The sequence below is a fragment of the Muscardinus avellanarius genome (genome assembly GCF_963383645.1).
Source record: "Muscardinus avellanarius genome assembly, chromosome: 5".
Classification (NCBI taxonomy): Eukaryota; Metazoa; Chordata; class Mammalia; order Rodentia; family Gliridae; genus Muscardinus; species Muscardinus avellanarius.
The window spans coordinates 2,678,840-2,695,690 of record NC_137790.1 but is presented as its reverse complement, the minus strand read 5'-3'; positions in this window follow the sequence as shown (position 1 = coordinate 2,695,690).

Genomic DNA, 16,851 nt, shown 5'->3' with positions numbered 1-16,851 from the left:
GAGGCCAGGAGGACCAGCGAGGGCCATCTGCAGAGGCCCAGCGGGCACCGGGTGCCACCCTCAGCCACCCCCTTTGTCAAGACCCAGGAGTCCCTGGGGAAGTTCTGTTCTGCACCCAGGTTCCTGAGGAGGTTGGTCACGAGGCCCAGTGTCCCTGCCTCAAGAGCCTCCCCATCCAAGATGTACTGAGGGCTCCGTGGGGAACAGAGGAGCAGCGTGAGGAGCAGGCTGGGTCCGCCTCGGGGGATCTGAGATGCCCACTGGGAAGCGGGACTCTGGTCAAGCAGGGGGTACAGAAGGAGGACGCTACAGTGCTGACCACTGGCCACACCAACTACTGTCTTAGAAGACAGGCTCATCATGCTTGGGGTTAACGGGGCCAGCGACCGCTGCCCAACTGACCTCCCCTCCAATTATTCGGCACTCCGGCCACCCCCGGCCTGGCACCACGTGGAATAACCGCATTTTCTGTTTTCTGTATGTGATGCTTTGACACAGGGGGCCTGCTGGCCTCTGGGATGGTACCTCCCGGCTCCGCCAGTTCCTAGAAATAGCGAAGGTGCTCATCTCAAAAGTCTCTTCCAAATGCGACCCACCCACCCACAGCCCCCAACCCGGGCCACTGTTCCTGCCCTCGTCACAACCAGGGATAATCCGTAGGCCCGGGAGCCTGCGGCACTGCCCAGCCAGCCCTGCCCCCAGGTCCCTGTGTGGCTTCCCAGGACCTGTTCTCAGGACCTGCGGACACAACAAGCCGTCTCAGTGGCTGTCGTCTTTTTTAAGCCAGTGGCAACAGCAGAGGGCCTGGCCCAGGAGGGGCCCCTGCTGCCCACCGAGACGTGCTTGGGAGGTGACTGCTGCAGTGCCCTGGCCCAGATGGACATGCTGAGGTGGCCAGGGATGGAGTGACCTTGCAGATGGGCCCTTCATGTCCCTCCCACCACCCGAGGATGATGGTGCAAGCCAGGGCTCTCAGCGACCCACTCGGAGCCTCCACAGAGGGGCTCAGCCTAGCGTGGGGCTGTTTTCTAAATATCTTTGGGATTGTCCATACCGCTGAGCCACCAGCTAAGCCCCCTCCATTCCAGCAAAGGAGCGAGAGGCCGGACTGACCCTGGGCCTTGGTGGGCCTTGGGCATGTGGTCTGAGCCAGCCCAGCCAGCAGAGCCTCAGCCCAGAACTGGGTGTGTATACCTCCCACGCCCCGTGCCATCCCCCCAGTAGCCACAGCGTCTCCACTGTATCCAGCACACAGGAGAGGCAGGAGCCAGACACCAGCTCCTCCCTCTCCATCCCCTGGCTCAGCTGTCCCTGGAGCCTGAGCTCCTCACGGCCATCCTCTCCTGCCCCCTCCCCCGCCGCCACCCCCAGCCACTCATCCTCACAGCTTCCCTCCCCAGGAGTGACTCTGGAATCCAGCCCTTGAGTCTCCCCATCCCTGTGGCTTCCCCACCTCCTGACAGCCTGCTCAGCAGCCCTGGCCAGGGGCAAAGCCACTGTCTCCAGGAGTCTGGGTTCCATCACCACCCCAAAGCACCCCCCAAACTTGCCAGGTCCCCAAGAACGTGCAGGAACAGACATCGGACGCTGGTGTCCAGGGCTGGATCCAGACCAGAGCATGTTGTTTGAGGCACGTCATGCAGGCAACTAGGTATTCTTAAACCACAGGCTGAACTAGGTAGTGTCCCCTAAAACTTCAGGCCACGTCAGTTCCACAGAAGGTAACTCACGGGAATGAGGCCCCCGCAGGTGTGAGTGGTTGAGATGGAGTCCCCTCGTGGGTGGGCTCCGATCCAGCAGCCATCAGTAGGAGAGGGACAGTTGGATACAGGGAAAGCAGCCGTGTGACAGTGGAGGTGGGGGCTGGGGGGAGGACCTGGCCTTGAGGCTTGAGCCACCTGGAGCTGGGGAGGCAGGAAAGCGCCTCCACTGGGGCCTGTGGGGAGTGAGGCCCTGGTTCCAGATGGCAGCCTCCGGAGCCAAGAGAGAACGCTTCCTACTGCCGAAGCCCCCATTGTGGTGACCCGCTAGAGCAGCCCCAGCCTCTCAGGTGAGCACTCAGCCGTCAGGAAGCATCCACAGACAGGTCCCTGCACCTGCCAGCAAGTGCAGCAGCTACACCAATCCAATGTCTGTTTCTGCATGTCCTGGGGGTCCCGGCAAGCTGGGGCAGGGGAGAGAGGGGGTCCTTTGGGTGGCCATGGAATGGGGACTCCTGGAGACAGTGGTGTTGCTGGAGGCAGGACCCTACCTGCAGGGACCAGGGCTCGCCGGCCCGTGTGTGCCCATGGGGATAGGGTTATCCTGATGGGAGGGAGGGGTTACCCTATGGGGCAGAGAGGAGAGGCCTCCCCTGGGGGAGGCAGCTCCTGGTCACTCTGGCACGGCAGAAAGTAGCCGCCCAGCACTGACAGAAAGCTCCAGAAAACCCCCTTCCAAACTCCTCTTATGCCAGCGGAGCTGACTGATGGTCTGCCACTCTCCCACAAAATGAATCTATACCCAGAGCCTGGCCAAAATGAACAAGACTGACATTACCAGTGGGGTTCCAATGATTCCACGTCCCATCCAATCGGGGAGCGCTGACACCAGCACCTTGGAGAACTGTCTGGAATGGTCCAGAACTGTTGGCGTAGCCTTCTATCCCCAGCACTCCCACCACTAAGTGCAGAGCCAACCAGAGTCAGGCGACACCCATAAAAAGTCAGACAAGACTGCCCCAGAGGAGCCCAGGACAGTCCACTGGCCATGACTGGGGAAGACATAGTGCTTGCTGCCCAGGGTGTGGGGTCACCCACAGTCATGGTGCTCAGCCAGAGAGGCTAGACCCGAGGCCAGTGGATGCCAGAGAGAGGCTACTGTGGGGGCCTGCAGGGCACAGGGGCTCTCAGGGGTTCTGGGAGTGCCCTCTCATGATCCGTTGACACCATGGTGGTGGTGTGTGTGGATGTGTACAAAGACACATGGACCTGGAGGCAGACTCAGCCTTCCATGGCGCGCAAGCGACACCGTTTTACTTTATTTATTTATTTATTTATTTATTTATTTATTTATTTATTTTTGCAGTACTTGGGATGGAATCCAGGAGCATTTCCACCTCCAAGCTACACCCCCAGCCCGATTTTTTATTCTTTATTTTGAAACAGGGTCTCACTGAGTTGTAGAGGGCCTCACTAAGTAGCTGAGGCTGTTCATGAACCGTGATCCTCCTGTCTCAGCCTCCAGAATGCTGGGATTACAAGCACGCCCACCACCCCTGGCTTATTTTTTTTATTTTTGAGCTACCCCGTTTTCAAAGCTTACCCCAGGGCGTGCCCCTGCAAGATCAAAAGCTCTCTGAAGGAAGCCCTTGGGCACGCGGCTGGCGAGCACTCTGCAGACCCTGCCAGGGACGCCACCTTCTCCCTGCGGGCTCCCTAAACCACACAGGCAGGCACAGTTGGGGGGCCTCGGTTCTGCCCTCCCCACCTTGTACAGCAGCACCCACAGCTGAGAGTGTGTGCTGTGTTCACCGCCCCTCAGAGGACAGTGGCCGCCCAGCCGGTCCACCAAGGATGTGGACTCTAGAAGGAGCCGAGGAGCCCTCATCACAGGCCCCCTCCTCTCTGAGACTCGGTTTCCCCATCTGGAAACTTGTGTAAGCAGCAGTACCTGCTTTGGAATTGTAGTGATGACTGAATTACAACAGGCGTGGAGTGTATCGCTTGATGTCTGTATGAGCGGGCCAGCGGCGTCCTTGCCAGAGACGCCTGGAAGCCATCATGCCAATTACATGGCACTGGGTCACCTGTGTGCCCAGCCTGGAACACGCGCCCGGCCTTTCAGCACATTAACTGAGCAGGCAGAGCCCAAAGTGCCAGCCCCTGTGCCCGGATATCGCAGAAACCTCAGGCACCGGGATCTGGGCAGCAGCGGATGGGGAGGTCCCCGTGGCTGGTTGTCCACGCTGGTCGGATGCCTTTGTAATCAGGACTGTCAAGCGTGGAGCTCCATAAATGGTCAGGCCTGGCCTGATACTGCGACTCATTATCAGCTCTGCGTCCCATCGCCTGCCACATGGCTGTCCCCAGGGCCCTCAGGTGGGAGGCCCTGGGCTGCGCGGCCGGAGGCCGGAGGAAGCAGCTGCTTCCTGGAGCCCGGGCTTCACCTGTGGCTGCACTTGGCTCAGACCCCCGTCTTAACAATAACACACCTTAGCGATTTGCCAAATGAGCTCCCCTTTCCCCTTAAAAAAAAATTAAAAAACAGTTCTGCTCCCCCGGAAAGGAGTTCAGACACCAAGGAGGATTCCAACTGGAAAAAGCAGCAGTGAAGCCCAAGACTGCAAGCAGAGCAATGCCGGCGGCCTGCGGGTCAGGCGGACGCCCGGAGCGGCCGGAGCAGTGCAGGGCTGTGTTCCCAGCACAGGGAGCTGCAGCCGGCTTCCCAGGAGGTGGGGACAGCGGACACCAGCAGGGCCCTCCCCCTGTTTGCCCAGGACCCTCGGTCTTCAGGTTGGCCGGTGTGGCCGTCGCAGCCTAGTATGTGTCAAAGTGCTCGGGTCTGGGTAATAAGTCTGGTGATAACTTAGAGGTGGAGGGGCCCGCCTCTAAGAAAAAGAGGGCTCTGTGATCAGCCCCACCCAGGGCATCCCGGGATCTCCGCCCAGCAGGAGCTCTCACTATGGCCGGGACACTGGGAGGCCAAGGACTTGGTACCTGGGGGTGGGAGCTCAGTCCAGGCTGATGAAGAGTTCAGAATGGGCAGCACACACATGTAGGCTCCCTAGGCCCAGCTCTAGGTCCCCCCAGCCCAGAAAGCTCCTGAGCACAGCCTCCAAAACAGAGGGCCATTTTAGGGGCAGGGTCCTCAGGCCGAGACCACGCCTGGGCCTGCTGCAGGGTGGGTCCTGCCCTTTGTGGGGAGGTCTGGGCACCTGGTTGCCCGTCCATCATAGGGCAGCCCTTGGGCGCTGCTTGATTGAACAGGGCCGCTATGGGGGGTGTCCGGAGTCCCAGCGTGAGTGCGCATAAAGGCTCACCGTGGTCTTGGAGTTAATGACAAGACCCTGGCTTTGCAGAAAGCCCTCCAAAGCCCTTGGTTGTGGGGGTGGGGCATCTTCCCAGGTTCTCCTGGTGGTCCTGAGCCGGTGACCTCCTCTGCAGGCTGTTACCCTCAATCCCCTATTAGAGGGCAAGTCCCCTCTGCTGAGCACAAAGTCACTGTCTCCCCTGCACACAAGCGCTCTGGCTCCTCCTTTCTTCACTTCTCCGCCACCCGCCCTGGGTCTGGGCATGTGCTGCTGCCCATCTTGCTCGGATCCACCATGAAGTTGGGGCCAGGGGCAGGGGACTTCTGCCTAGGACCCCAGGCCCTCATTCCACACATCCCAGGAGGTCCTCAGGACACACACACAGCTCCCAGCAGATATGACACAATTCACGTGGGGCCTCCGAATCCTGCTCCTGAACCACACACACCCCTGCCTGGCCCCAGAAGAGGCGGTGGTATGCGTGAAGGCCAGCCCCCTCCGAGAGCCTTCTCTAGCAGCTGAGGCCACCTTCGAGCCTAACCCTGGTCAGGGAAGCCACGTTCCCCCCAGAATGCACCCTGGTGAGAGAGGCGTGGGGAAGCCACCATCAGCCATTGCGGCCCAATGCAGCCGCCCTTGCGGACCACCCATGACCCTGTGGACTCACTCTCTGGGCCCATGCTACTCCAGGACAGCTAAGGGACACACACTGAGGGGTGCTGTCCATCTGGAGGCTCTGAGGCTCCCCAGAAGCAGCACCCTCTTACTGGGTGGCCAGGCCGGCTCCTTGTGCCTTCAGACAGTCACAGGAGCCAAGAGGCCACCTGCCCACCCTCCCCCTCAGGGGCACAGAGGTGGTCACACTGCAGGTTAGGGTAGGAGCCCAGGCACCCAGGGCTGCCTTCCCATTGACGACGTTTCCCATCTTGTGAGACATCTGAGCACCCTGGGAAGAAAAGCTAAAACCTTCCAAAGCAGGGCCAAAATCCACTGGTATAGTTCCAGGCTGAGCTGGCCGCGGGCAGAAGAAGGTGCTTGGAGCACTTGCCGCTGACTCTGCCCCCAGCGGGGCACCGGCCCCTGGCCCCAGTGTCCCTCGGTGGGATGCTCTCAGTAGGTGCCACCGTCAAGGCACGGGCCTCCAGGGAACTGTGCGCAGCCTGCTTCGCCTCAGACCTGTCATGCGGGCAGCAGTCAGCGGCTGGCTCCCACGGGCTTCCACAAAGAATTTGATCTGAGCTGGGGCACCCGGGGGCGACTGGCGGGGCTGCGGGGTCTGGAAGGAATGTCTCCACAAAGGAGCTGGGGGAGGCTTCATTTTCCTGTGGCTGCACAGCCACAACATAACAAGTTCCACAAACTGAACCGCTGGGATAAGAATTACGGCTGACAGACCCGAGGCCAGAGGCCCACGGCCCAGCGGGGCCGCTTCTCTCTATGGCTGGTTCCGCGCAGCTTCTGAGAGTCTGCAGGCTGGCTGGGCCTTCCTAAGTCCCAGGATGAGGGGCATCTGGGGGTGCTGCCTGGCTGGGTGGCACCCCTATACACACCACACACACCTGAGCACACAGGGCTCCACCTCCCATCCCCTGCACCCCGAGGCTCCATGGGGTCAGCAGGGGGCTGGCCAAGCTGCCTGGGGCTAGGGCTGAGCTCTTGGCCCCTCTAAGCCAAGCCAGGCCAGGGCTTCGGTGATGGACAGATGGGCAGTGCATGAAAAGCCGTCCAGTGGGGCCCCGCCCTGGTGCCCTCTGGACAGGGACCTGCTCTTTCTTCAGGACTGCAGAGCCCTGGATTAGCCAAGCTCTGAACTCTAGAAGGGAGGTCGAGGGCGTATTCAGGCAGCCTACGGGCAGATTATCTGGGGTGGGGGAGCCAGGAAGCAAGGCAGGAAGCCCGTGGGCAGATGCAGTGCTTTCTGAGCTGGGCCTTTTCTTTCAGAAGCAGCCGCATTGGTTTCTTTGGGAGCTGCCGCCCCTGAAGACAGCGGATGGGAGCATGGAGCTGGGCCAGGCGGGCGGGGCACAGCCAGGACCTGAGGGGCCTCTTCCCCCTCCCCCACTTACGAGGTGCAGAACTCCAAGAGCCTCAGCCGGGGGCCCCTCAGTCCTGGCCCGACATCCCCCAGAGGGAGGCCCCGTGGAAGCCATCTATGCACCACCAGAGAGCCGGAGACATGTGTTTGGGTTTGGGTTTTTTGGTTGTTTATTTTAATTTCAAAGCAACCAAAGCATCTGAGACAGAGATGTGTAAAAGAGCTTCTCCTCAGGAAGACCCAGGGCTGGAGCCTGGAGGGCACTTGGGGCGCAGCAGAAAGCAGCAGCCTGAGCTGGGGGGAGGGGTGGGGGGCGCACGCCTGCAATCCCAGTACTTGGGAGGCTGAGACAGCAGGATCACAGGTTCAAGGCCAGCCTGGGCAATTTAGCGAGGCCTTCAGAAACTTAGCAAAACCCCGTTTTAAAATTAAAAAATTAAAAGGGCTGGGATTGTAGCTCAAAGGTAGAATGCCCTTGGCTCCATCCCCAGTAGGAAGAAGGAGGAGGAGCAGGAGACGGTGGTGGACAAGCATCTGGGGTCATCTCTCCACAGGGACGTTCCCGACTGTCCCTTCAGGCAAAAGCCGCCACGGGCCACACCCTGGATGGCCAGTCCCCAGAACGGCCATGCGGGAGCAGAAGCTGTGTGAGGCCTGCCGGCCTCTGGAGAATGTGGCCAGGCCTGGAACCTGGGCTCCCCACCGGGCTGGGGCTCCACCTCGCCCACCTTCTTGGCAAGTCCGTGTCACTCGTAAGACATCTTCAAACTCCTTCCTCCAACTAAGAGACAAAGCCTACAGTTTCGAGGATTATTCTTACATTTATAAAATCTTTTAGCAACTAAAGGTTGATTGTGTGTGTGTGTGTGTGTGTGTGTGTGTGTGTGTGTGTGTGTGTGTGTGGTACTGGGGTTCCTGGAAGCCCTTCTACCTCCGGGCTACACTCCCAGACCTATTTTATACTTTTTTATATTTGGAGATGATAAGTTGGGTCTTGCACTCGTGTGACTTTGTGTCACATGACTTCTGCAGGGCAAGGGAGGGGCCGAACCCCCCCCCACCCCCGTGAGAATTGGACGTTCCCGTGAGTAAAACCCCCATCTCACGAGACGCATACCTTAAAAAGGAAAGCCCGTGTCCTCTAGCTTCAGACAGGCGCGCAGGCCCCACGGTGCCTCGCCCCGATCCCCGGGAGAGCCGTGCCATTAAAACTTTACATGCCACGTGTACCGGACCTCTCTCGTGTTTTTCACACTCCGCCATACTCACTTATTTTTTATTTTACTAGCATAATTTTTTATTTTACATAACAGGAAACAGGGTCTCTTAAGCTAGCGCGGCTGGCTTCGAACCTGCGCCATCCTCCTGTCTCTGCCTCCCAAGCGCGGGGATTACAAGCGTGCGCCACCATGCCCGGTGATTTTTTTTTTTTTCCTTCTGATTATCAAGGATCTTTCCTAGAGTTCCCAAGTGCATAGGAGTAAGGTGAACAGGAGAAAGCCAGACAGTGGATGTGGGCAGCCCCCAGCCGGGAAGGAGGGAGGGGAAGGGAATAGGCGCCCAGCAGGCTCCACCAGGCCCCGTGATAGCATTGCCATGGTGCGACTGCCAGGCCAGGAGGCCCCAGTAAGGCCAAGCGCCTCTCCCTTCCTGCAGCCAGCACTCTCCTGCCACGTGTCTCTCATTTCTGAGTTGTACAGGAGCATCAAGACAGTCTCAGCTGGGGACCAGGGGCAGAGGGGCTCCTGTCGTCCCCTCTTCCTGCCAGTCAGAGGCAGAGTGGGCCCTCCCCTCCCGGGCTCCTCCCCATGCCCTTCCCCTTCCTCACCACCCTCCCTGCCCTGGCCCTCCAGTCCCAAGTGCCCCTACATCCCATGCCCTAGCTGCGGCCCAGGCTCTGTCTCACGCCCCAAACTCTGCACGGACCTTCAAAGTGAAGGCAACAGTTTAAATAGTAGGTCATCCTTGGAATGACTGGATGTTCATTAAGTCCTTGAATCAAAAAGGAAAAAAAAAACGTAAAGACTGCTGAAGTTTTGAAACAATAAATTACTGATGTTTGTTTTCCTGAGCCCACAGGCTGCAGCCCCACCTTCCTGGCTTGGGCGGTGGCCATGCCCAGGGGCTTCCTTCCCAGCCTGCGCGGCAGAACCCCGTGGCCTGGGAGGGGGCACAGACCGGGCCTGAGGCATAGCCACACTGGCCGTCCCTATAGGACCAACTGACCCCTGGGGCCTTGGGATCCTGAAACACAGTAACACTGAGGCGGGAGGCTCTGACTGGCCTGCAGGAGTCCTGGGGAGTCATGCACCCCCCTCCCCAGCTGTGCACCCCTGCCTATGTGTTAACCTCCAGCAATCCTCTCCACAGAGACCTCACACTTTCCACAGAAAATATGAACTTCCTGTATGAGGGGCTTCTGTTTAGAGGCCCTCTGGGATGGCAGCTGGACGGCTCGGCCAGCATCTTCTATCTTAAACTCAGCCCTGGGAAGGCTGCCTAAACCCGCTCACATGCACACCCACGAGCTCCGCTGGAGGCTCGGTGTCCAGGACACACTGGGCTGCTGCTGCTGGACATTTGCATCCCAGGAGCATCTGAGCCCAGTCCTCCTCCTCACTGCCTTCTCCCTTCCCCAGTGCAGAGCTGAAGGCGGCTGCCCAGGGCCTGGGCCACCCACACGGCTCCACCCCTGACAAACCCCGGTCTCTCTGAACTTCCCAGAATGCTGCCTGCCACGGTTAAATAGAGATGCCCCTTGAAGAGCTCATGCACAAGTCACCAGGGTTCTAATCTCATCAGTTCTAATCTCTAAATGAGAGCCACGGTGCTGGGCGGTAACGGAGGTGGTGAGTGTGGCTGGAGGAGGTGGGGCCGTAGAGGGGTGGTCGGGGGACTGCTTGTGTCTCTGAATTCCCTCCCTGCTCTCTCGTCTGGCCTCCTTGACGTGAGAGCAGAGTTCTTGCTCTCCCTCTCTCCGCCTCCTGAGCGGCACAGATGTAACTGGCCTGACGGACTGAACCTCTGAAATCTCCAGAACTGTGAGCAAATAAATCTTCGCCTAAGTTGTCGTTGGCTGTTTTGGATTCTACCAGTGAGAATTCTGACAGAAACACTATCCTTTTCCAAGTCTGCTGCCATGGGCCCTGAGGCCGGCTTCCCCTTCCTGAGCTCAGGGCTGCTGGATCCAGGGCCCATTAGTAGCAGGAAAAGTGTCCAGCCCGTGACCTGAAGTAAACACTTCACTCTGTAACCCCAGATATGCCTTAGAGCCAAAACAGAGAGGTCCTCGGGCCCTGACCTTCCTTGCTTAAATGCAGGGCTTTGCAGGCGTCTTGGGCCTTTGGATTAGAGTGTCTGATAAATGGACATCAAAGCAAAGAAGACCCACTGTCCCCACATCAGCAGCAGCCTCTAGCTCCCACCACTGGGCAACCGCTCATCTGGCCCAGGGTGCTCCACAGCCCTGGTGGGAGAGGAAGGCCTGGGGTCCTGAGGAAATGGTCACAGGGCAGGGAAGCAGGACCTGCGGCCTGCCTAAGGCAGGGGCCAACCTTTAACAAGCAGATGGGGGCCAGGGAGCCAGGGGAGGGGCCCAGGGATGCAGCGGCGTCCAGCCCCTCCAACTCCCACAGCAGCACGGGCAGGTGTGGTCTGGACCTCGCCAGCAACCCTGCCCTCAGTGTGAACCGCAAGGAACAGATTAATAGTTTGGGCCCCACAGAGCCCTGAGTCGGCTTCCATCCCCCACAGGCCCCTCTCTGGGAAAGGAGGAGCTCTGCTGTGGGAGGAATGAAGTGTCTGCTCCCCAGGGGGATCGAACGATCACATCCTGGCCAGAGAGAGGACAAGAGCATCATCTTCCACTTCAGAAAGGCAAGACCCGGAAGGAAGGGCAGCTCCTCACCCTGCTTGACACATTCACACACGCGCTCTTGGAGAAAGGGGCCCCTGCATTCCTCCTGCCCATAGCAGACGGGCGGTAGGGCTTGTCCTCCCATGCCCGGGCCCCACCCCACCACATACACCCACAACACTCAGTGCAGCAGCACACAGCTACCCACGACACCCTCACACAACCCAAACACAGCACACTACAGCCACACACATGCAAGCATATGTGTAACATACATGCACATCCCGTAGACGCATGTTCCCGGTGGCGTTTGTGGTACTTTGTGCAAAGGTGAAGGTGCTGCTTTCTGATTGGTTGTCCTGTTCAGGCCTCAGGGGAAGCCCCTGAAGGGCCAGAGAAGATTGGCCTGGCTGCCCACAGGGAGGGTTCTCTCTGCCACCGTCCAGAGAGCTGCCGGCCCTGGAGGGGTTGGGGCCCCAGAGATGCCAGGAGCCAGGAAGTGCGTCGAAGCTGGAGGGGCTGGGGCCCAGGGGGTGGAGAGGCCCCGGGGCAGCAGCCCACCTCTCACCTTTTCCTCAGTGTCCTAGTAGCAGGCTGAGACTCCTTCCCATCCTCCTCCAACCCCAAGAATAGAATCCTTCCATACAGTAGTGCCCCCCACACACACTGGTCCTTCCTGGACACCAGGACAGGCTGAGGCTCTGCGTAGGGTCAAGAAGGCAGGAGAGGGACGGATCGGTTTATGTAGATGCAAAAGAAGAAAATCCTGGGAGAAGCTGGGACGATGCCGCATCCTCATCTGGCTCCAGAATTTCACACGCCGCGTTATCGAGAGAGAAGCGGCCAGCTGTGTACGGTGACTGTGGCCACGTTCCCTGTGAACACGGCACTCCCTGGAGACGGTCGACCACCGCGGTTGCCTGGGGTTCAGGGGAGGGGGAGACAAGGTGGCAGAACACAGACACTCTTGGGCAGAGACACCACTCTGACTCTATGGGACACACGCCATCCATCCATCCAACCCAGAGGGTATCCGGGAATGAACCCTGATGCAAATGACAGGCTTGGTTAATATGACGCCACCAGCACTGGCTGGTCAGCCGTGACAGAGTCCCATTCCAATGCGGTATAAAAATATCAGGGAGCCAGGTGTGGTGGTGCACACTTGCAATCCCAGTACTTGGGAGGCTGAGACAGGAGGATTGAAGGTTTGCGGCCAGCCTCAACTACTTAGTGAGGCCCTCCGCAACTTAGTGAGACCTTGTTTCAAAATAAAAAATTTTTAAAAATAGGGCTGGGGGTGTAGCTCGGAGGTCGGATGCCCCTGGGTTCCACCCCCAGTACCTCAATATATATATATATATATATATATATATATATATATATATACACATATATATACATACACATCCCTTAGATGCATAATATATATATGTATATATGTATATATGTATATATATACACACACACACATATATATATGAAGAGAGTGTATATATATGTATATATATATATCAGGGACATGTGTGTGTATATGTGCGTGTGTGTGAGTGTGTTTGTGACAGAGACAGACAGAGACAATAAGGGATCTTTGCATTTTACGTTCAACTTTTCTATAAAATGAAATATCTAAACAATAAAATCTTTTATTTATTTTTTTTGAGGTACTGAGGATGGTACTGAGGTGCATTCTACACCCAAGCTACACACTCAGTCCTATATTTTATTCTTTATTTTGAAACAAGGTCTCACTAGGTTGCAAAGGGCCTCACTAAGTAGTTGAGGCTGGCTGCCAACCTTCAATCCTCCTGTCTCAGCCTCCCAAGTACTGGGATTACAAGCATACACTACCCCCGGCTAATCTTAAAAAAAGAGCAGCATGGTGGCGCACGCTTGTAATCCCAGCACATAGGAGGATCTCAGGCTTGTGGCCAGCCTCAGCAATTTGTGAAGGCCCTCTACAGCTTAGTGAGATCCTGTTTCAAAATAAAGAATAAGCCAAGTGTGGTGATGCATACTTATATTCCAGCATTCAGGAGGCTGAGACAGGAGGATCGTGGTTCACGGACAGCCTCAGCTACTTAGTGAGGTTCTTTGCAACTCAGTGAGACCCTGTTTTAAAATAAAGAATAAAAAATTGGGCTGGCTGGGAGTATAGCTCAGAGGTAGAATGCCCCCGGGTTCAATCTCCAGTACCACACACATGGGAGGGAGGGAGAGAGAGAGAGAAGGAAGAAGAAGAAGAAGAAAAAGAAGAAGGAGGAGGAGGAAGAGGAGGAGGAGGAGGAGGAGGAGGAGGAGGAGGATAACCAGGCCAAGGAAATGGCTATTTTCTGAACAAATCCCACTTTGTGGGGTATCAGCTGCCTCCTCAAGCTCCCTCCTGCTCCCCACAGACATGGTGGCCCCATGGAGCCACCTATGTCAGCCTCTGGGGCTCATAGTGACCCCACCACCTGCCTGGCACCTGGCCTTGTCAGCCTGTGTCCAGTCCCAGGCCTCCCCAGCTCTGGCTGCAGGTGGGGCTGGGGCAGCTGGCCAGGCTGGGGACTGTGTGCTTGTGTCTTGGCTTGGCCTGGAGACTCGGGGACACGATTCACTGGGCACCAGTGACTCAGGCTCCTCTACACCGTGGCTGGGCGTTCCTGGTGCATGTCACCGCAGGGCACTGCTGGCCGACCAGTTCTGAGTGTGTGGCTCAGCAATGCACCCACTCCCCCTGCCACTGGTCCTGCTCAGTGACCATGTCCTATCGACCGTGACCACACCATGCGCCGTACACACCTGGGTCAGGCCCGTGCTGCCTGGAGCCAACAGATTATGATGAAACTCTCCTCTTCACAACTGTGAATGGGACGAGAACACGGCCCCATCTCTTGCCCGAGGCCCACTTTTCAAAACCAAACCTCAATCCCCTAAGCAGATGCACACGCTCTTAGCCACTCACACGTTTCTAAATCAATTTCCCCCAATCATCCCTCTCTCCAGCTTTCTCAGCCAGGACTGCAGGGGAGAATGGAGCTTAGAGAAAATGATCTAAGCGATGTGTTCTCGATTCTCCGATCTGGTGAGGAGCCAGCGCCTTTCTAGGTGCTGGGGGAGACAGAGCCCAAGGCGTCTCAGGACATCAGCTCCTCTCCTTCCAGGATCCCCAGGAGGAGGGCCCTTCCTCTACTACAGGAACCAGCATTTCTGTAGAACTCACTGAAATGGGCCAGATGGCTTCCCCTTACAGATGGGGCCTGCGGCCACAGAGGGGAAGGACCTGCCCACAGCCCTATTGTTCACGGCAGGGCCCCTGAGAGCCCTGGGCAGGCCTGTCGTCACCACGCCTGAATGTCCTTCCAGCCAGCCACACACGAACGCCCAAGGCCACGCAGCTGTATGTCACCCCAGCAGTCACCCCACTACCCTCGGGGAACAGCTGGCACCTGGTGACAGCTCCCGCCACTTCCCCTCCTGGGTCCTGCACCCCAGCAACAGAGACACCCCTCACTTCAGCTCAATTTAAAAAACGAATAAAATACGGAACCAGGGCAGCTAAGCTAGTCAGGAAGAGGATGACAGCAAACTCTGTAGTGGTGGGCCTGGACCCACAGAGCCATTAAGACTCCTCTAAAGGTAGTAACCAGACATGCTCCTGATGGAAGGGCATGTCACCTGTGCAGGCATCCCACCACCACCATCACCATCACCACAATCACCACCACATCACCACCACCATCACCATCACCACTACCATCACAATCACCATAATCACCATCACCACAATTACCACCACATCACTACCACATCACCATCACCACCACCATCACCATCGCCACCACCACAATCACCATCACCACCATCATCCCCACCACCATCACTGTCACCATCATCATCACATTACCACCACCATCACCATCACCATCACAATCACCATAATCACCATCACCACAATTACCACCACCATCACCACCACCATCACCACATCACCACCACCATCACCATCACCACAATCACCACCACCATCACCACATCACCACCACCATCACCGTCACCATCATCATCACATCACCACCATCACCATCACCACCACATCACCACCACCATCACCATCACCACCACCATCACCGTCACCACCATCATCACCATCATCACCACCACTACAATCACCATCACCACCATCATCCCCACCACCATCACCATCACCATCACAATCACCATAATCACCATCACAATTACCACCACCATCACCACCACATCACCACCACCATCACCATCACCACCATCATCACCATCATCACCACCACTACAATCACCATCACCACCATCATCCCCACCACATCACCACCACCATCACCGTCACCATCACCACCACATCACCACCACCATCACCATCACCACCACATCACCACCGCCATCACCATCACCACCATCATCCCCATCATCACCACCACTACAATCACCATCACCACCACATCACCACCACCATCACCATCACCACCACCATCACCGTCACCATCATCATCACCATCATCCCCACCACCATCACCATCACTATCATCTTCACCATCAATATCATGGCTATATTGGAGTCTAAGCCTGTGGATTAACCCAACAGTTTATGGGAAACTGGGGGATCGAGGAACACTTTGGACAGCAGTCGGAAAAACCCAGAATATAGGGAATTCTACAGAACAAGGGATGGCAAGTGAGGGAGGGGCAGGGAAGGAAGAGGAAGAGATGAGGGAGAGAGGTACAACTCTCAGAGATCAAAGGAGACTTCAGAGTCGTATCAGCTGTGGACTTTGTACTCAAACAGACCAACTCTAAAGAGACAGGGGACAGCCAGAGAACTTTCAACAGTGACTACCAGATTATATTGAAGAATTAATTGTTAATGTTTTAGGCTTCATAATGACAGTATGGCTATATTTTTTAAGAGTCCTTGTTCTGTAGAGCTACCCACTGTATTTTTATGGTGAAATGAGATCACAAGTTGCTTTAAAAAAAAATCTAGAGCCAGGCACGGTGACCTACGTCTGTAATCCCAGTACTTGGAAAGCGGAGACAGAAGGATTGCAGGTTAGAGGACAGCCTCATCAAACAGTGAGACTCTCACCATCCTAGGGAGACCCTGTTTCCAAATAAGAAATAAAATGGGATGTAGCTCAGAAGTAGAATGCCCTTGGGTTAAATTCCAGGTAACACACAAACACACACACACACAATCTAAGAGGAGGAGGAAAGTGGGCACTATAGATAAGCCAATACTGGCTTCTCTAACATTCTTGATGTCTGAAAATTACATCACTAAAATCTTCAATTACCTGGTGGGAAATGAGTAGCTGCACAGGGCACGCCTGGACCATGAGGCTCAGCTGTCTCCTAGGCCTAGCCCAGGGCTCAGCAAGGAAGTGCGAATCGTGTATCATGAAAGCACAGACTTCCCTCATGCTTGGCTTCTCATCCCAGCTTTCTAGAATGTCCACAATGCATGTATTTTATCACCCATGTAATATTTTGGTGTGCTGATCTATACAACCCGTGTCACAGATAAATGCGCACACATGCCCAGGGACGGTGTGCTCAGCACTTTGCACTGTCAAGGGCTGGGGAATCACAAAGCTTGGACCACCCTCGAGAGAGCTCCGGAGGCTCTCCGGAGCCATCGCGCCCTGGCAGAGGCCACGTGAGCAGGTGGGCAGCTGTGCACCCCAGCCCAGCTGGGCTCCCAGCAGCTGACTCTCCTCTACGATGCTGTATCCACCCTGATGTTCTCCCGAATGCAATGGTGTCCTGCGAACTATGTGTTGGCCCCTGGGGTCTGGGCGCCACCTCTCTGACAGAACAGAAACACCAGGGTTGCATTTCACGTTGTCTTTTTAAAACTGCCTGCCTACAGAAGGTTGGGATTTGAAGCCTCCAACACTCCATCCAAGCAAACCCCAAGAGACACCAGTGAGT